Here is a 21561-nt window from a genome sequence, read left to right as displayed (position 1 = left end):
ATGCCAATGAATATTGTATTTTTTCTGTCCTGGCAGGGCCTCCTTTACTCATTGCAAGGTCTGATGAACCCTTGGTAGCAATTTACCAGCAGGGGGCGCAGTGGCTGGAATGCAGTAAGGCAGCAAGCAAACACCAGAACACCTGCACAGATAGGATTGATATTTCAAAAAGGGGTTCAAATTGACACTAGTTTAAGAGTTACAAACTACCCATTTCTTCCTGTGAGTACTGTGTATGGAACCTTTATACTGTACATGCGAAACATTGGGTATACAAATATTAAGGCACTATACTCAAACATGGATGAATATGAAGTGCAGATTATGTCAAGAGAAACATAACATTTAAAAAGAACAACAGCATTTATTGCTTGGGTTTGGGAGCAGCACACAACCCTTCTCAGTCAACTTTTGTTTTGTCAAGGAACACAAAAAGTAATTTCCTGAACTGAAGGCAGCCATGTAAAATCTTAACATATTTTGCTTTCAAATTTTTAGATTTGAGTTCATGTTTGAGCTGAGATATGAATCTGTCCTATAACAGACTCAGCTCTAAAACACATTAACGAAACTTGCGATGTTATTGAACCAACAATTTTTCACAATGTGTACTGTTGTAGTTTTAGACAAAAACTGCTAAAGGATAAGATCACTAGTTGGAAAAAAGATCTTCCATTCAATGGAGTGGTGTCATGCAGATGTTTTGCATGCATGAGATTATTGACGGATGCTTCATTCAGGTTGCTAGATAATGACCATTCCAAAGAGCTAGCCATGCTTTCTAAGGTCCTATTAAATGAGGAATTAATATCCAGTTCAGGCTGAATTTAGGAACTTCAAGAGCAGTTTTGGAAATGGTATGAGCCTTTTACTGTCCATACAGTGACAGTTATAGTGGACATTTAACACAACAGACATTTTAGGTAGGGATCCATGTGTGACAGTAGTGTATTTTGTAGACAGTTTCAGTTCTGGCTGCAGTATCTAGTTGTGAACTTGCAACATATAATTTCACAGTTCAGGGCTTTTCAAGGCTTTTGCTTACTTACTGTTTAATCAGGCACTGGCTCTCTTTTGAGGGTAAAGGATCAATACACCCTGATGGAAAAAGAGACCAGATTCTTATAAACCAACTAATTTGCCTCTGTAATAGCCAGTTACATATCAGGGGTAACAAGATCTTACTGTCAAACTTACTGACAAACTTTGTTTTCCTAATTTATTTTTGTCTTTAAATACCCAAACCATTTAACACACATTCTCTTATTGACTATTATGTATACTTTATGAAGACATACCTATTTGTCCTCATTATTTAGCATCCATAAAATGCTTCTGGGATTTAACCCTAATCTTTCTTAATTAGTAAGGAGTTGTATGTTTTTGCTTAATGGCTAGTTAATGATGCCTGCACTCCATAACCTAGCATGTAAGACAGTTCATTGACTTTGTTTGATTCAGCGAAACACAGAAGTTTCTTGTCCAAGAGGTCCCTTGGGATACACACAGTCTGCCTTCATTATAACCAGGTATTACACTTTATATTAGTAAAAATGCATTTTCAGACGCCCCCTGACCTTTGATTTGAACGTCTTATTGTTTAATGTTACTGCTGTGCTCTAGAAATATGGATGCACTTGTGTGGACAACACACTTGAACCATCATGTCTTACACATAGTTTTCATCAATGGTTTCACAAAAAGGAGCTTTCGATGGCTCTCTGATACATGTACTGTAGTTCACAGTACATTCCGTACATTTACGGGGGCTGCTATTCGACATATTTTGCTTTAAAAGCATCAGGCAGTTTCCACACAACCCTAATCAGTCTGGATAAAGAGGCCATTCTATTTTAGATCAAGTAATTAAATCCTAGAAAGTTAGCCGTGGACGTGTGCAGGTTGTTTGTATGCACCCTCTCACTGAGGCAATTAATGGGTAATTTATAACACAATAGCTTTGCCCGCAGGTAGCCACACTTATTATATTCTCGGCAGCCAAAAGTGGCTGATAAATTGCATTGGGACACTGCTTACCTGCACAAAAAATAGAACACAACGATTCCATCTACAGTACGGCGTGAGCTTTCAAGATCACTTTTTATTTAATGTCCAAGGCCTTAATATATGCAATAACTCCCCATAATACATTTTCGATGGCCCGCTTCGGCGTTAAAAGCTATTCTAATAGGCACGACTGTAAAATCGATTTATTTACGGCAAACATACGTTTAATGCGTTTAGACAAATCTTTAGATGTAATGAAATGCATCCCGGCTCACAACACGAGAACTAGTCTAAACGGCAATGGGCAGAACACCGCGGTAACACCTGTGTGTGGTGTAGGGCGTGAACGGAGACCACCGGGCAAAACAGGGGAAAACCGGATTTACAATCTAATTCCGCCGCGTCTCATTATTCAAACAACCTTTTGTTGTTGTTGTTGTTGTTGTTATGGGAACACGTGTCAGGTTCTTTAGCGAGTAAAAGCCTAAACGTACACAAAACAGTATGGTATTTAAAGCAGATTTCAACTTTTAGGGGGAAAAAAGAAATGCTGTAATACAAAACAAACAAACAAAAGATTCTAGTATCTCACGTCAACGCACACGTCCCAAGCACAATGTGTTGTTTATGCAGCCCCAACAGTGCTTGTTGATGCGTGCATTCTTTACGGAAATTGCAACAATAATCATAGTACGAGGCCCACACTAGAGTACAAAGACGTCTCTGCGCACACACAATCATACAAATAAAACCTTATACTAATACTGCAGATCAGATCGTCGTTGTCTAGTACCCTGTAAGACCCTCGGCAATAATAATAATAATAATAATAATAATAATAATAATAATAATAAGCATTCCGTGTCTATTGGAATTTGAAAATGGACTGGAAAAACCTCTAAACGCATCGGAGTTCGAGTCGGGGCTGAGCTGCCGAGCTGCCGCCTCACAGCAACAGGAGCAGAGCGACCCATCTCGGCGCTCTTCAGCGACCGCGGCGCTGTCCGAGGTCCTGAAAGGACTGAGGCAATTTCGGAGAAGGTAAAGACAACTTACAGATGATCAAACCGGTCTCATGGTTGATGCGGTAAAAGTCGCAAAAACAAACAGTAGCAGTCGTGAAAGCTCAAATGTGTTAAGATATGAATTATGGTACGAACAGAAAAACCACGCCTGCATCAATACATGCAAGCTACTATATATACATAATGTTTTGTACTTATACAGGATACACGTCGTATATACACATACAGTACGTATGCATAAATACACAATGTCCGTAGACAGTAATATCAAGATTATACGTAGCGCTAATTAGTCTTGTTCTTTACTGTGTATCTCGATGAAAACTGTCACATTTTTTTATGTGAAGTTCTTCAGCAAAGTGTAAAAGACCAGAGCGACGTGTAAGGGCGCGAATAATTAAAGCGGAGGCGATGCTTGTGCACTCTGAAGCGGGAGAATTTAATGTAAACGTTAATTTGCTAAAGAACAGTACAGAATAATCAGACAATGACGAAAACAAACACAAACTGAACAGAACCCCCCGCACTAAAAGCAAATCTAATTGAGACCCAGGCTCTGTAGTCACCGAGTCTGCTAATGTCCTATCTTTGTTCAGCGGCTTGTAGAAGACAAAAGCAAGAGAGAATTTCTTTTCTTCAGCTCCGCAGCCCTGGGAAATAGCTACTTTAAAGGTTATATATTGCAAAAGGCGCTTAATCATTTTTAAAGAAAACATATAGTTTTAATGGCATGCTAATTGTCTTATGTTCTGAGCTTTAAGGATTTCTAAGGAAACATAACATTGTATTTAACAAAGAGGCAGTTCTTCAAACAGTTGTGTAAAAATAGCCCCCAGCGTTCCACTTCTAATCAGGAACTACAAAATCTTCCTGCTGTGGAGTGTCTGAATCCATGGGCTCCTCATGTACAGTACCTGGAAGACAAGGAAGTATTTGTTAACCGACTCTGCTGTCTTTTAAACACCCCATTCAGTCAGCTGGTAATTCATCCAAAAGCATACAGATAATGTATTTTGATCAATAAGCTACTGGCTTTTAAACCGGCATGATTGGCCAATAGGCTTCTTTTGGTTTGTGTCCTTTTTAATGGTCTTGTGAGTGTTTTTAACAATTATATCACTGACTGATATAGACTGCTTCAGAATGCCCCCAAATCAGGACAGTAGTGCAGAAGGGGCCCAGTAAGCTGTCTGTCATTGTGTAGCACAGAGAGTAAAAATGTTTACTCGAAGAAGCACAGGGACTGTGCTAAATAAGCTGTGTTAAATAAGTTAATTAACATTGCATTTTACATTTTTTTATTAGTTATCCACCCAATTTGGAATTTGCAATTGTGCCTTTACATCTTGGCTCATACATGTAGCATCAGCCCCCGTATGAGCATAGCGTAATTAATGGAGTACAGTTTCTTTCAATCCACCCATCTATTAAAAGCAAGATATTATAAACACACTATCCAATCTTTAGCAAAGCACAGTAAGGTTGGTTCTAACAGAGGGAGGGACAAGTCCCTCTCTGATGACAGAGCAAGCCTGCACTGGGATCAAGTACAGTACCTGTACCAGCTCCAAAACAAGGTTTAAAATCAGTTGCATGTTTTCATTTCTGCTCTTTGGGTCTGGTTTCACATCTCATAGCACGGATCTGCATATCTTTAATCCTCCAATTTCAATGTGAAGATTACATGGGTTACTTTTATGGCATTTAACCACTAATGTCAAACGTTTACAACTGTAAACATGACAAAGGAAAACATACAAATTAAACAAACCAGTCTTTGGATTCCACACGAAACGATTCATTTTCAAATTGCAGGTGGTTGGCATTCAGGGAAGTGTGTGCGAGATGGAGAACTGTTTAATAGAAAACACAAGGTACAGAAAACGGAATAACACTTGAATTAGGGTGATGTAATAAGTGAGGTGCAGCAGGGATCTGTACTAGGACCACTGCCCTTCTTAATTTATATAAATATTTTGGATTCCAGAATAGTTAGAAACCAGTCACATTTTCAGATGATACCTAATTAGAAGGATCAGCCAACAGAGGTAGCAACTGAAATTCAAAAAGATTTAGATAAAATTGAAAACAAGACAAACACCTGGCAGATTATGTTTAATGTGGACAAGTGCAGAATTTAGCATGCAGGTAGCAAAGGTATATACTATAAATACAAAGAAGGAAAGGAAAATAGTTGCATCTTCTAGATAATGTGGGGAAGCAATTAAAAAGCAATCAAAATGGCAATATATACAGATAAAAGCACATAAATTAAGGGATGTTATATTGAATTATGCACTAATAAGGCCTCATTTATAATAATAATAATAATAATAATAATAATAATAATAATAATAATAATTATTATTATTATTATTATTATTATTATTATCCGTTGTGTATTATGCACTAATATGGCCTCATTTAGAATATAGTGTACAATATTGAACACCTATTTATAGAAAGAAATTGCAAGAGAGCTATTAGATATATCTAAATCTTAAGAGAATATCATACGCTGACAGAACTGAAAGACTGTCAAATTCTAAGAATTTGCAAGTCTCAAGGGCGATGACAAAATCAGCCCAGATTTCTTCAGAATGGCCAGGGAAGCACAAACCAGAGAGCACAAGTGGAAAATAAGTGGAAGTGCATTTACAAGTGAGAACAGGAGGTGCCTCTTTGTCCGGTGGGCTGTGGGAGTATTGGACAAGCTGTTGGTGAAGCTGATAGCCCGGCATCTTTCAAGAAACAGCTGGATGAGATCCTTGGATCCATTAACCACTAATTACTGATAGTTTCATCTCATCAGTAAACATTCTTTTGTTCTTACACAATATCAACATGCTCTAAAGACCATTGATAAAGCACTATGACCTTCAACATATTCAAAGTTGTTGTATGTGCCTTATTTATTTTTATTTTGCAATTAACTATCATTCTTTGTTCCAAAAAAACACAAACATTAGATCATTCACATATCTGAGCCCCATGAACTCACTGGGGCTGGGGAATACTGAGGCCATTCTGATTTCTGCGGCATAGAGTGAGATTTCTTTCCTGCATTTCTTTCTGTCCTTCACAGAGATGACCCCCAGCAATACTGGTCCCCATTTACACAGCAGGGTGGACTGGAATAATCAGAGTAAATAAGCACCTTACTGAAGGGGAGGCTCGAGACTACAGTCCATTCATTAGGAGTTCAGAGACTTTCCCACTATGCTTTGTTGCCCCTCAAAAAGAAGCATTGTATCATTCAGAACTCATGCCATAGGAAATTGAACAAACCAAAAAAGCAGCTGATTATTAGTACTAACTTCACTATTATAGGATGTGTATTCTGAGCATAAATCGTACAATACTGTATATCTTTTCCAGCTCCAATGCCATCAAACACAATAGCCAGCTAGAACTGTCACTCTACTGAATACAGTAGCACCCCACTCATATCAGAACAACCTGTGCATTCTTCTTCACTAATGGTACCTCTCTCTGATAACCTGTGTGCTCTTTGGGTATTTATCTTGCAATTCAAACGTATCAATTGTCTTTGCCGCTTATTCAAAATGAATTTTCATATCAGTTAAAGCTGTTTCAATGGATTCCAATCTACTGTGAAATTTGTATGCTTGTGTTTGCCACCTCTGAGCTTCATTTGTGACCTTTCATTTAATTCATCACTTGGCAAAAGTCTTAAAAGTCCTCTTATCCCATCATTTTGCATGCAGTAACACACTGGTGCTTTTCTGCATTTTGCAAAGATAAGTGCAATCTAAATAATTTCTGCATCTCAGCGGCTTCCTGGGCTGCTCTTTAAGATTAAGTGATAGGGTGGGTCAGAGTTTTAAAAAAGGTAGCATGAAATGAATGTAATAACAGGACATTACATCTGATCTGATTAGACACAGAGCGCATATTCCTTTAAAACAGTTCTGACACTAGAACGACTCCTTAAGTGTACTGTACCAGATAAGTCAATCGACAACAAATTAGTATTTACAACATGACCTCAAGAGCAGTGTACGTAGCAGGACATTTACTATAGCAATCTGAGCAATGCACCCAGCTCAAGGTAACAAGATCAGCAACCCATCAGCAACCCATGACCTTGCAGGCAATTGTGCAAAGCCCTAACCACTGCTTCACAGGGCTGTCCGGCAAAATACGATTATAGACAATGGAAAGGACTTTCCGTTCATCTACAGCCACCCCATTAAAAAAAGAAGACTGCATAAATCATATTTATTATATACTTTAGGAACGTTTAAACAACAACAATTAATTATTATTTAATAATAACAATAACAATAACAATAATAATAATAATAATAATAATTATTATTATTATTATTATTATTATTATTATTATTATTATTATTATTATTATTATAAGGAACACTGTAGAGAACAACATGCTAGGATCTTCCAAAATTCATTCTGATGCTATGGCACATTCCTTTAGGTAAAAGTTTGAGGATTGGATGGGCTGAGTGACCTCTTCAAACTGTGATACAAATGATGTCTTTCCTGTCCTTTGGTTAAATACTAGAGATACCTCAACAGTATGTTAGAAAACAGTCATTGGGATGTTTGTGGCACATTTGTGCAGGGCATGATCAGTGTGGAGGCGGAGCACTGGATTAAGGGCAGCGCACTGCCTAAGCAACTACTGCTGCTGACCTGGCTAATTTAGGATGAGCCACATCTGAGGAGGTCTTTTAAGAACACACTGGGCACTCCCCCGGAGGGGAAAGCAAGGGGACAACATTCGAGCAACAGTCCCGGAGGGGATTGTGAAGATAGCGTTGAGGTCGAGATTTTGCTACTTTTTCTTTTCTCCTGTCCCTCTGGGATGATTCACTGGGGACAGGTTGAGTTTTTTTTTGTTTTTGTTTTGCTACCTTTCTGCCGGTGTAGACCCTGCTAAATGGATCCCACTGTTACAAGCTGTCTTTCTTTTTCCCCCAGACTGGACCCTCTTAGAATGGAATAGTCCAGTCTTGACACTGCGGTGCAAAGTGGTGAGCTTTTTTCTTTTTCCTTTTTTGGGGTTTTTCGCTAGCCTCACACTGGTGCCTCTGCACCTCAGACGGGGCATCGACTTTTACCTGTGTTTGCTGTGGCTCCTACCACTCTCACATTGTCACAAGTACTGTAAAGATCAGTTCTTTCCGGACCCTATGCGGATGACACAATCCAGAATAGTGAGGAAGGAATTCGCTAGGGAAAAGTCATGCAGGAACAGGGATGAACAGGGGGACGTGTCCATACGGTGCTGGTGATCTGGGGAGGTGTGGCCGAGGCGAACAGTCCAGAATAAATCCAAAAGGGGGAATCCAAAAACGAAAGCAAAAGGTCCAAGGCTGAGAAATCCGTCCAAACAGGAGATTAAAATCAGGTGCCGGGTCGGGACCGGCGGGGGGAACAAGGACAGGAGCAGGAAGTTAAAAACATAACGGAGCCAGGCCCAACCAGGTCCCGGGCTCGCACAATGCGGGGATCAGATGCAGAGCCACGAGTAAGGTAAGCGAAGGCGAACTGAACAGGGGACAAACAAGGAACAGGTGGCAGGAATGATACAAACGAGGAAGGGCTGGAGCGCCCTGAAGAGGAGGGGTTGCGATCGTGACAAGTACTAATTTCATAACTACAACCTAGTGACTCAGGATGTATTCCATGTCACAGGAAGCAAAAAAAAGTGTTTTCTAAGTGTTAAAAGCAATTAACTCCCCAGTATACTGATTTAAGACATTCATGCTTCTGTGTTACAGGCCAAACATCTGGAAATAGCAGTGATACAGCATCACACTGAATGAGGAAATGATCTTCACTCTAACCTTTGCCATTACCGTATATTGCCGGTATTAATATATTGTCATTTCTGTAAACATGGATGTTTCCTACTGTATATACCATTAGCACCGATATATAAAAATGTTAGTTTATGAGCACGTCACTCATTTTGCAGGACATGTTTATAGCTGGGCAGGGTATACATGTATTCTCCTACAACAGCATGAATGTTCTGTAGCCTCTGACCATGACCTCACTGATGTGCCATACTGTACCTCTAGTGACTGGTGTGCCCTGAGAGAGCTTCTCATGCCTCTCTGAAAGTAGCTTTTATCACCGGCAAATCAGTATCCTTAAATCCTTAATTCACGTTAGCAGGCACTCTATAGTATGTATTAAAAATAATAAATATCGGTCTGCTTTCTTTTAGTGTTCACTACTTGACAGATGAATTAACTGTAAGATCTGCAGAAAGACTAATTGTTGTGAGACTTTCTGGCACATGAAAGTAACAGCGATAGCAGAAATCTCTTTCTGTCTTTCTCGCGCCTGTTAATTTTAAACCTAATGTTTGAGAGGCTCGGAATTTTCCAGTGTTCTTAGTTCAATAAGGATGAGGAGATATTGTTGAACGTTACTGCTATTACAGCAGATCATTGATACCGCAAAGGGCATGTTGGCTTGTGAAGAGCTGTTCGAACAGAATTCGTGGTATGACACTGCTTTGAAAATGAGTTGCCGAGTAAGTTACACAACTATCGGAACAGGAAAAATAGGACACTCGCATCACATTTTCGCTCAACAGCAATATACAGTAACAGAAATGAATTATCGGGGAGCATAATTAGGTAAATTCCTCTGATCACAGAACACATTTTTCTCTCGCATTGTACTGTATAGAAATAAAGTCAATATTTACAATAATACTATATTTGTGCGTTGATTCAAAGGTAGATAATGGGAACAGTACACAACCATTTAACAAGTTGACGTGCAAAAGAATCTGATTTAAAATTTAGGATGGCACATTACAGACCCTTCGAAATTATATGGATGGGCATTCATTTTCATTGACCGCTTAGTCTGTTTCATGGTCAAGCTGACGCAGTGGCCCATTAATTGAGCATGCCTTTTGACGGTGAAGAAAAGGCAGTACCCGAAGGGGCAGCAGGTGGATTCCTCACAGAAGTCTCCTCAGTCCAGAATCAAACCCAGGGTCCAGGAGCCGTGAGCTGTGAAAACGACCACATCCCCTTACTGCCCCCCGTTATAGGAGAAAACAAGCCTTTGAAAATTTCGAATGGGTTTCTTTATAAATGCTGAAAAGAGAAGAAACACAACGTTTTGGCTGTGGAGCCTTCTTCAGGTGTGTGAAGAAGGTTCCACACACCCAAAGAAGGCTCCGTAGCTGAAACGTTGTGTTTCTTTTCTTCTCTTTTCAGCATGGAACAAACCTTTACTTGTTCCTTTGCAGCCTATTCATGCTGACACAGCTCCCTACTTGAACTTCTTTATAATTATTCATACAACAAATCAGATTGTCGCCATACAGATGATCGTTAATGCACACTGTCATTCATCACACAGTTACAAATCAAATTTGATTAAATCACTCTTTTAGAAACCTGTTGTTAACGAAGTTCCGTTATACACTGTACCATCATTGGGAATTTCCTCTACATACAGTATGTTCAAATGATCTGGACTGAACTAGATCAAATTAGTTCAAAGCATGAGAGAGATACATTTCAGGTGAAAGACTGTGAAATCAGCAATAGCAAGAAATCTGTGTTTTGCCTTTTTGAAGTGTTTTGTTAGAAATCCTCATGTCATTTTATTTGGTCAGAACAGAAATCCTGTTTTAGACAACGGTCTAAAAACGTACAATCCTAGAGCCGTATAATTGACACTTAACTACGATTCATTGGTCCTGTGGGCTTCTACATTCTAACATAGCTCTTGTTCCTAACGAGAATATACTGTAACTGCTGTACAAGGCTGATTTCTGTAATTTTGCTTTCATTTAATGCTATAACATTTATTATCTAGGAAACAAACACAATTCCCATTAGAAAACAGCTGTAGATCAACAATCCATATTTATAGCCAAGTAAAGAAATAGTTGTTTTTGTACATTATATCAATCAGGTTTTTTTTCCTTGACCTTTGGTTCTGTATGATACATTGAAAATATATGATCTCCAGACTGTGTGTTGGAACAAAACAAAGAATATAATCTTGATGAAGCGCATAAAATTAAAACACACAGTTGAGGAAGTTGTTGGATACAGCATCAGTGGGGGAGTTACAACTGCTGACTTATGAGCAAGACAGTGTTTTGGAACAGCTTGCAGTTTCCTTGCTAATGAAACAGATGATCTTCTAAGCAAATTAATCTTGTTTCTTTTACATAAAAAAATAAAGTTCCAAAAACGTGATAAATTGCAGTTAAGGAAAAAAACAGTGTTCCATTTTATGGATGATTTTACTTCAGTGATGACTTAATCTTTGTATTTTCAGCCTGTTATTATAAAAATAGAATGGATATATATGCACAACACATACGAAAGGGGACAGGAGATGTTTATTTTTCTCTTCGTTTACAGCTTGTTAGGAGAAACTTTTCTTCTGAGAAGCGTTAGATTGTAACCCCTTGCCATCTTCAGAAAATTGATACGAATTATATTTATATACCATAGTGTGCATCTGCATTATGGGATATATTATATATTTTTCATTACAGATGCCCAGGAAACAAAAAAGCAGTGAATAACCATAATCTATTTAAACGAACTGTGCATTACAGTTTCAATGCAATAGTTTTGAATATCCAGACATTCTTTGAAATATTTTTGTCCATTTTTGTGCTGCATTTAATGTTCACTTTGCACTTAAAATCAGAAGTATGGTGAATTGGTGAATCTATGAACTGGCTTAATCACTCTGCTCTCCCCCCCACTGAGAGCTGGTGTGTGGTGCGCGTTCTGGCGCACTATGGCTGCCGTCGCATCATGCAGGTGGGGCTGCAGACTGGTGGTGGTGGAGGGGAGTCCCCATTACCTGTAAAGCGCTTTGAGTGGAGTGTCCAGAAAAGCACTATATGAGTGTAAGCAATTATTAATTATTATTATTATTATTAAATGAAAGTCATAAAGTCTGAAGAAGAACACCACCATCAGTACAGACATGGAACTGTGACTGATATGCTTCTTAATGTCTTAATGTCTGAGGGTCTGTGTATTATTTTATCATGGAACACTGTAATTTACTTAAAAAATGGACTTACCAATTATTTCCGACGGGTCCAAATTCTCCTTGCTCTAGTGAATAATCTGATAGAAATCTACACCTGCTTTGTTTCAGATGTGATGCATGGTGGTAATAAAATGACTCCTGAATTCTGCCTGCAAGAGTAGAGTTGTAAGTGATATGGTATTGAGTTCAGCTGTATCACTTTGTGGCATATTGGAATCCTTAAGTGTAGAGCTTTATAAGAGCTATTTAAATGTATAACCCCTTTTATTAATCAATTAATTAATCCTGCTTTCTTTAACTTGATGTGCCTTGACCACTCTATGGCCTCACTCCCTGCAGTCTCCACTGATCAAACAGCTCATTGCAGCAGGGACTGTAGCACTGTGTTCTGCGTGCCCTTGGGTCACATTCTAAATACAGAGCATAAGATCAGCTGCATTCACAGTATAGTAGATATTACAAAAAGGCTACATAAGCTCTCTAAGGAGCAAATTAACTTGGTTTTTTGAACTCTTGTCTGCCAGAGGTTTTGAGTTCAGGCCTTAATCACGAAAGCGGATAGATTTTCAAATACTCAGATATATTTTACGCACGGTGAAGTATCATTGATTTGAATTCAAGGTGGGCAACAATGCCCATTAAGAAAAACCGGCAAGGAGAGGTTCAGTGCCTACTCACCTGACAGATCAGATGCACCAGGTTACAACTAGCGTTTCGGTCAGGAACTTTGATAATAATAATAATAATAATAATAATAATAATAATAATAATAATAATAATATACTGTAGGTATTTAATAATTTAGAGGATATTGCATTTTCTGCAAAGGCTGTGTAGAAAGCAGAAAAAAACAATCCTCCACTGAAGTCTGAAACAGGCCAAAGCCCAAAACAAGGTATGCAATCCAAGGAGAAAAAAACAAAACACCAGGATCAGTGAGAAAAAAAGAAAATCCAAGAAGCTAAAAGGTAAAAAAAAACAATAAAAACAGAAGTCAGGATGTTTAAAATTGAGGTAAACAATACAAAACAGCACAAAGGCTGAGAGCAGAGTTTATATACAGTAGACCTGACGAGGGGAGGCGTGGACACCTACAGTAGGTACACTAGGCCAACAGAGATTGGCTAGAGACGTCTGCTTGGTCTGCGTCTCTGCTGCGCAGCTAGAGCAACAACCAGAGCTTAGGGCGCCCTCTGGTGGCGAGATTTTGGCATCACAATATTTCCTCTTTTCTCAGCATTAAAATGGGATGAAATACTTTGTGGAGTACTGCAGGAATCTGTACACGTACCACTGCTCGTCTTATTTAATATCAGTTGTGTAGATTCTGATAGATTCTGATATACTTAGTAAACAAGTCAAATTTGCAGATTATATTAAATTAGGAGTATGCAAAAATTTTAGAAGCTGCAAATGAAATTAAAAAAGATTTAGATAAAATTCAAGACGGGTAAACACCTGGCAGATTATATTTAATGGAGACAAAGCAGGGGTTTGTAATGCAGGTAATAAGAACATAAATACAAAATGGGAAACTGCAAGAAGAGAGCAATTAAAAAGCAAAAAAAAATTATATGCAGTCAGAAGTGTAGAATTCAAATCGAGGGATGTTGTATTAAAAGGCTATAATGCACTTGTAAGGTCTCATCAAGAGTATTGTGTAAAATTGTGATCAAAGTGTGATTTAAAAGATTTTGCTAATCTTGAATCAGTCCAGGGAATTCTGGGACTTAAGGGAATGGCCTACACTAATGGACTATGAGAGGACCTGATACAATTATTCAAAATCATTAAAATCCTTAAAAGCATTGACAAAGTCACCTCAGTGGATTTCTTCTTGATCTACGGTAAAACACAACAGACAACATTTAGAACAAAGACCAGGAGGCACTTCTTGCAAAGAACTGTGGGAGTATGGAGCATGTTTAAGAAACAGCTGGATGAGAATCATGTAAGAAATGTTACAAATGACAGTAGGCCATTCCATCAACTGTTTGGCAGAAAGAAACTTATTAATCCAAGGATGTTTTTACTATACATGATCTTATGCATATGCTTTTGAGTTCTTAATTTTTGTAGATTTGATTTTTGGTTGGGGTTTGCAGATTATGTGGAAAAGAAATGTGTATAATGGTCTTGTTCTAGGGTATACCAGAATCAATGTACCTACTATATAAATACAGGACAATGAGAGCTCCTTCTACCTCATTTTTTGAAACACCCTCATATATTAGAATGATCAATAACAGAGAATTGTATGCACTTTATATGTAACAAATTTAAATTGCCTATTAAAGGCTGAATAGGATGTATTAAAAGTGTCATGTTTCTGTCACATTCCACTGTAATGGCTTTCTGTCTTTTCTGTATTTGTCTTGTTCAGCATTAATGGTTGCTGTCATGTCTATCTCATGCTTTGTAGTAATGACTGCACATCTCTTCATATTGCCACTCAAGGGTCACAAATGACCAAGGCTGGGATTTTCAAATTTCAATCACAAAAGCTGAAGGAGAAAATGAATTCCATCATTGTGCAATCTGCAAAACAGTCTTCAGAATGATGTGTGATTAATGTACAGTAGTGTTCTGACAGGACAGAGAACAGTTCAGAAGAACAAAGTGTCTAAAATCCTGCATTAGTCACCCTTGAAAGTCTGTTTCATGCAGGGTGAAACTCTTCCATCTCCACCTGACTTCAAAACAGCAAAACTGATTCAAACACTCATTGCTGAAAGCGTTGAATACATACAGTAAGCAGAAAAATAACATACACAGAAATTCAGACCTGAAGGTTAAACATTTACCTCTTATTTGTAGCTACTGTTTTCTATTTATTAACCCATTGTCAATTCAAATATTTTCTTATAACATTTTATAAGGAACTTTATCGACACCCTTCTTATAATCTAAATCACCATATCATATGCCCTATACAGTACATGTATGTATTGAAAGAACTCATTTGTCAATTAAGAATTACCTTTTCTAAATCAATGCTGACTATCTCCTAGGATATTATTTATATATAGTTGATCCTCTACTTTATTTCTAATAATTGTTTCCATAACCTTGCATTTAATTAATTGGGTCAATTTCATCATCCTTGTGGATGAGCGATACATTAGCATTTTTCCAGTCCCTGGGTACTGCCCTTGTCTTGAGTGAGTGTTTGATGAGTTGTGTCTGTAGCTTTTGAATAACATCTGTTGTTTCTTTGAGCACAATTGGTAAGATACTGTATCATGGGCCCTACAGATTTATTAATCCAGAGTGTGGCTAGTACCCGAAACATGTCTGGCTTTTCTATGTGAATACCACACGATACAGAACATTGTCCTTCCACCGCCTGAGGCATGTTGTGGACTTCCTTCTAAGTGATCTCTTCAGTTAAATACTCATTTAGTACATCAGTCATTTCGTAAAGCTTCCCATCATTGCCCTGGACACATTTTACTTCCTTCTTAATTGTGGTGCCGCCATAGTACAGAAATAAAATCCTATTATTTATTTTAGGCTTATTTGCAACATTCCTATAAACCTCTCTCTCGGCCTTTGTAATATCTTTTGGACCTTGTTCTTGGAATTCATTATAATCCAACTCTTTAACTTGAAGCAATTGTTTTTTTAATAGCTTTATAATGCATTTTCTTTTACATGTTTTATAAATTATTTCTTTAACCATTTGGGATAGTGTTTTTAACCTTTGGTTAACTTACTCATGGGATAAATACAGTATGTGGTGTTCATCAAGAAGACTATCAACATCCATCCTCCCCTGATTCCAGATCTACAGTAATCTATCGCCTTCTACTTCCCTTAAACTTTGTCTTATTCCTTCAAAGTCCTCTTTCCTAAAATTGCAAACTGCTGTATTGATTTGTGCTCAGTCTGTACAGTTTCAAAGTTTACTTCCAGGCATACCATATTATAATCACCTTCAAGAAAGTTCCTTAAAGTTTCTTAATGCCCACCTCAAAGGCATATGTCTCACTCTTTTTTAATTGTTTGAAAGGACTAGATCAATACAAGCATTTCCTCCTCAAGGTGCTCTGAAAAGTGGGCAGGAAAGCAGTCATTAACCCTGCCTACCTTTTTGGTTTCTGTTGCTGGCATTTCTATACAGTTCTTCTCACTTATGACAATCCCTTGGGCATGTTGTAACAGTGCACAGGGGGAAAAAAAACACCCAAACCCAGCCACCAAAACAGAAGTCTTAGCTCCTTTTTTGAGCTCCGGCCTAACTTCCTCAGGTCTTAACCAAGCTGCTTATTGGCTTCAAAACCAGCGGCTTCCTGACGTCTTGAACAAAAACACAAGTCTCTCTCCAAGACTTGCCCAACTGTTCTTCAAAACACGTCAGACTCACAGTTTCAAGTCCACAGTTCTGCGGGCTGTGGTCGGTTTTCTTTCCTAAGTTGAAAGGAGCACACAGGGGATCTGGCTTCTGACTGGGTCAGGGGTCACAAGGGATCTGCCTCTGCTCCCTGCTTTTTAAACAGTCATCTGACCAACTGTCATCCAGCAACTGAGGCCTCACAGAGAACTCCAAAGTTTTCAGGAAGGATTTATGTCTACATGGAACAAAATGTGCAGTTTTAACTAAGTCTTGGCTGTTTGTGTGTTTTCTCACCTCATTACAGACATCAGTTAGTGTCATTTCTCTCTTGTCTTAGGTGAGAGTGCAGAGGTTAGTGTCATAAAGCAACCTAGAGTAGCAGTGCACTATTTCAGCCCCTTGTTAAACAGAGTTGTCGTGTGTTTTTAGATGAAGAAGGTGAAGTAGCTGCTGCATTTACAGCAATAATGACAGCAAGCATTTTAGAATAAGTTAAAATATTACAGAGTTTTATAGGGTATTCTTTATAAAGAACAAGCACATCAAAACTTTTCCAGAATAACCAGAGCAAGTGACAGAGTTAAATACTTTGATGCAGAAAATATTAATGAACATGGTGGAATATTGTTGGGTATTGTACCTTAATTTGTTTTTATTTTTAGCTCCATTGCCAGCTACTGTATATACTGTACAAAATGTATTTATATTCATAAATTGATATTGTTAATGACACCCAGAGATGTCATTATGCTTTTGTTATTTTTATTTTCAGCAACCAAAATGTCCCCGTCTATGGCCAGTGAATCACATAGCAGAGTTACACGAATTTGCAACACAGTGAAGCCAGTTTAATGCAGCAATAAGTTCTGCCATTCGTTCTGAGTGGTTGAATCTGTATTGCATCTCAAGAAGGATCAACAGCTAAAACTTTTCAGCATGAAATTAACCTGGACTTGTGTCTAAAATATAATATCGGAGTCAGTGCCACTGTACTGTATGTTTAAGTTTTACTGTATGTATATGTATTCACCCTAAAAATGTCTGTGCGGGGCAAACAGTAGAGTGATCTGGACCTGTGTAGCTGATATTACTCATACCCAAGTCAAAAACAACACTTGCAACACCAAACCCTAGAGGAATATCCACATCTAGACCAGCGGTCCTCTTGTCCAGTCCTTCTGCCCTAACAACCTGTCTACTGTCATTCTGATCCCCTCATACCATGACCACAAAATCTATGTAACCTCCAGGTCAACTGTTAAATAACCACTGCCACCGACCTCGCCTCTACTAAAGTCACCTTTAGTAGCAGCAGAAGCTGTTGCATCACCTGCAGATACAGTACATACTGTACAGTACCTAACATAACACATACACTGGGTATTGGCCCTCTGGCCAATTTGAGATCACCCAGAAACTCACAGACTTTACAGAAATCTCATAGCAATTTCTCATGGGTTAAAGATGACTGGCTGACCATTTCAGGGAACGTGTCAGAGCAGTCACTATACAAAACTTCTCCAGGCCTATTATTTCAGCTCTCCAAATAGTAATTGCCTTCTACTCTGCATTCGTGCCCTTTCCCAGGGATTGAAAAGCAACTATGCAGGAAAATCCTGAGGCTTGGTTTTCTCCTGCCCACAAAGACTGACTAAATCTTTTCAAGTTCCATATTACTAACTTTCACACCTCTCCCTGAAGTTCAGGTGCTATCTTTCTCACAGTGAAAATGTTGTGTACTGTACTCTTTACATTTCATGCAACACAAGCACAATGGAACATAAAACAGCAACATTGGCATAGCATCATGTGATGAAGCTCCATTACTTTGTTCATCACAGTATTCAATATTTAATAAACATTTTGAAAGTAACAGCAAAACGTACAGTAAGCTTCAGATCACAGTGCTCCTAGAAGAAATTAACAAGAAACATGTACAACTCTATTAATTGTTTATCAGTTTCTGAACCACATGTAAAACATTAAAAACTTTGTTTATGCTTTTACATTAAAAACAGTGTTCATGCACACATCATTTCCATCTTCTAGGTGCAGTACAAACAGGAAGCAAATGGCAGACAAGCTATTTTTTCGAGTAGGGAGCTGCGTCAGCATGCATAGGCTGCAAAGGAACAAGTAAAGGTTTATTTTATGCTGAAAAGAAAAGCGACACACATTTTGGCTGTGGAGACTTCTTCAGGTATCTGAAGGCATCACAGCCGAACTGTTGTGTCGCTTTTATTGTTTTTCAGCATGGAACAAACCTTTACCTGTTACTTTACAAGATATTATGACATACAGAATTTAAATCAAGCTTCAGGATGTTGAAAATCAATCAATACAATTATGTAGAGTCTAGAGCTGTGATCATGATGCTGCCCTTTGCCTGCTGGTTTGTGGTCCAACTCTGAATCACCTGCCTTTAACTGGTCTGCTTAGTTGTTTAGATTTTTTCCTGCATTCTGGCAGTTTTCAAAAACACTCTAAAGCTAAAACGCATTATTTCCAACAACATCTGCTTGTAGAACTTAAAGCAGTCCTTAAGTGGTGGTGAGTTCATGGTGAAAATGCACAGGTGGGATTGACGGTGTACCAGACTCTCCTGCAACGACTGTCATTCTGGTCAAGATCTGTCGGGCACATTTGAGCTAACACACCTGAATGAGGGGAGTTCTGAAACTCCGAGACTGGTACAGGGTTGAACTTTTCAAGGACTATAATAATAATAATAATAATAATAATAATAATAATAATAATAATAATAAATAATAATAATAATAATTCCTTACACTTGTATAGCACTTTTCTGAACCCTCCACTCAAAGTGCTGTACTCCTCCCCTCCACCACCACCAATGTGCAGCATTGCAGCATCTGAGCTGAAACCGAACCAAAAGTACAGTAGGCCTCAAGTGAAAAATTGAAGTATATTAGTCTGTGATTAAGAAATTAGTCCTAGCAAAAAGTAGAGGATACAGGGATCCCTCAAGAACTGGACTGGAAACCACTGGCCTAGATGAAAGTCACTTTTAAACCAAAACAGATGAAAATCAGAAAAAAGTCAGGAGCAAAGTGACAAGATGAGGAGTACAGTTTTCTTCAGATGACTTTCCTATAGCTTTTTTTTAATAGTAGGTGTTATTCATACAGGCCTCCAATGTCTTAACTTAATTAAATTCAGGTGAATTCAGTGACATAAAATAACACAAATATCTTTCTGAAATAAACACAGGAACATACTGTAGGGATTTCTTTTAGCCAGCTGGGGAGAGGTCATGCGCTGTAGGGAGCAGATTTTCTTGTGGGGTGCACTGTGTATTTGTTGCACTGTATTTTTGCCAAAAATAGTGATTAGGCTTTCCTAATACCAGTCAGCGAGAACTGCCAGAACAATTGAACTTTAGTGCTCACACCATTAGGAATATAAAACTGTCTAGTGTACTGTGATCTTTATTGGTACAGTGCAATAAAATCTGCTCAATGGAAGCTGATTTAAACTGCTCCTATTAACTTCCCCTGTTCTTTTGTTAAGTATGACTTACTTTTAAGAAGCCAGGCAAAAAGCCGTGCTTTGTAAAACATGGCCTTGATCTAAAATGGAGCCATTGCATTTCAAAGAAATCAAAGAAATCAAAGAAAACTGACTATACTGTTTAAGTGAAGTGAAATGCATCAGTGTGGATCAGAAAAACCTCATAATTGTTGGTCTCATTTTGCTTGTCCTCTAGCCGAAAAAAATATTTCAGGTTTCACACTGGTACAGGTGTATTTATTTAAAGTATTAACGTATGTACAGTATTTATTTAAGGTGAAGAAGGTAATACAGAACTAAAAGGCACTGTTTCATGCACTTAAAACACTCAACTAAATACTTTCTTCTTTGAAGTCTTTACTGTTGCACAGACACTGTAGATTGTAGAATGTAGAATGGTTTTGCTAATGCACTTGTATAAAAACACATGACCTCCAAGAAATCCCATATCTCTTTCAAACAATACTTTTGAAACTTCATATGTGTTCACGGGTCCCCATTTTTTAAGGTCTTTGGTTTTCATAAAAACTTCTTCCAGCATACTATAGTGAGCAATATACTCCTTGTAGAGACACAGTAACGCTATTCCAGTTAAAATTTCATACAAAGTGGGAAACAACGACTTTCTCAAATTATTCCATTTTTTTTCTCTGTGGGCTATGTCGTCACGCCTGCACTTTTGCTGACAGACCCGTTTCCAATTAACAAAAGTAAAAGAAATGGGATTGCAGACAAGCAATTTAATATCTTTCTATACTAGTGTTTTTCATGATGATAAATTACATTTTTACAGAACAGCAGAAGGGACTGAGACATAGTCTTGGAACAGCTTTGGAAAGTTCTTTCAGATCTCAGGTTTCAAAGAAGAGCCCTGGTCTGATTAGCAAAAAAAAAACCCTGGGATTAAATTTTGGCGTTTTATAAGGAAACAGCAGTTGAAACAACTAGCTGCTACGCTTAATTATCCTTAGCATTTCGGTGAGACTTATATTGATGGAATAATGTGTTATTTCATGTCTCCTGTTTCTCAAAGAGAAGGATATACTGTATCGTCTGGAATATCTAGACAAGGCTTCATCAAAGATTGAACAAAACCCCCCATTCCCTTTGTTTCATAGTTCCCTTTCACTTCTCTCACTATCACAGAAGCTCCACAGCTCCAGTTGTCAGATTGCTGCACACAGACAAGTGTGCTGGCAAAGCTGGCTGGACAGGCTGTTTGTCAGCTTTCTCTGTGCAGAAATCAAAGGCTGCTTTTTTCTTTGGCAGTGCAGGAACAGAGGAAAATGAAGGACAATGTCACTTCACAGTTATGGGATGCAGTGGGACAAGTCCTGCCTCCCCAGCTCTGCATTTCCATAGAACAGCTCCACTTATCAGTGCAGCAGGATTCAGGCTCACCTGTCAGCAGTTTTGCCGCCTGGAAATCCAACAAGAGGCAACCTTGATGGCAGATTAGATTCTCCAGGAGAGAAGGAAATAAATAAATAACTAGAATAAATAAAACACAGGAGGAGTATTATCGGCGCTCGCAGAGTGGGTATCAAAGTAAAGATATACACAAGGGAAACATTAATACAAACACACAGATGCCTGTAAGTATCAGCTCCTTCT

The 21561-nt window shown here is 38.3% G+C and overlaps 1 long non-coding RNA gene across 1 annotated transcript; it reads left to right on the top strand.

The window, feature by feature from the left end:
* The first annotated feature begins 2511 nt into the window (after positions 1–2511).
* LOC107079386 (uncharacterized) lies at positions 2512–9700 on the top strand. The gene is made up of 3 exons (XR_001480348.2): positions 2512–3048; positions 8001–8053; positions 8804–9700. It is a non-coding gene; the product is annotated as an uncharacterized lncRNA (long non-coding RNA).
* The last annotated feature ends 11861 nt before the right edge of the window (positions 9701–21561 follow it).

This window comes from Lepisosteus oculatus, chromosome 3, assembly GCF_040954835.1.
Source record: "Lepisosteus oculatus isolate fLepOcu1 chromosome 3, fLepOcu1.hap2, whole genome shotgun sequence".
In the NCBI taxonomy this organism is placed as follows: domain Eukaryota; kingdom Metazoa; phylum Chordata; class Actinopteri; order Semionotiformes; family Lepisosteidae; genus Lepisosteus; species Lepisosteus oculatus.
Note: the sequence above shows the minus strand (reverse complement) of the source record. Positions and strands in the feature narration are given on the sequence as shown.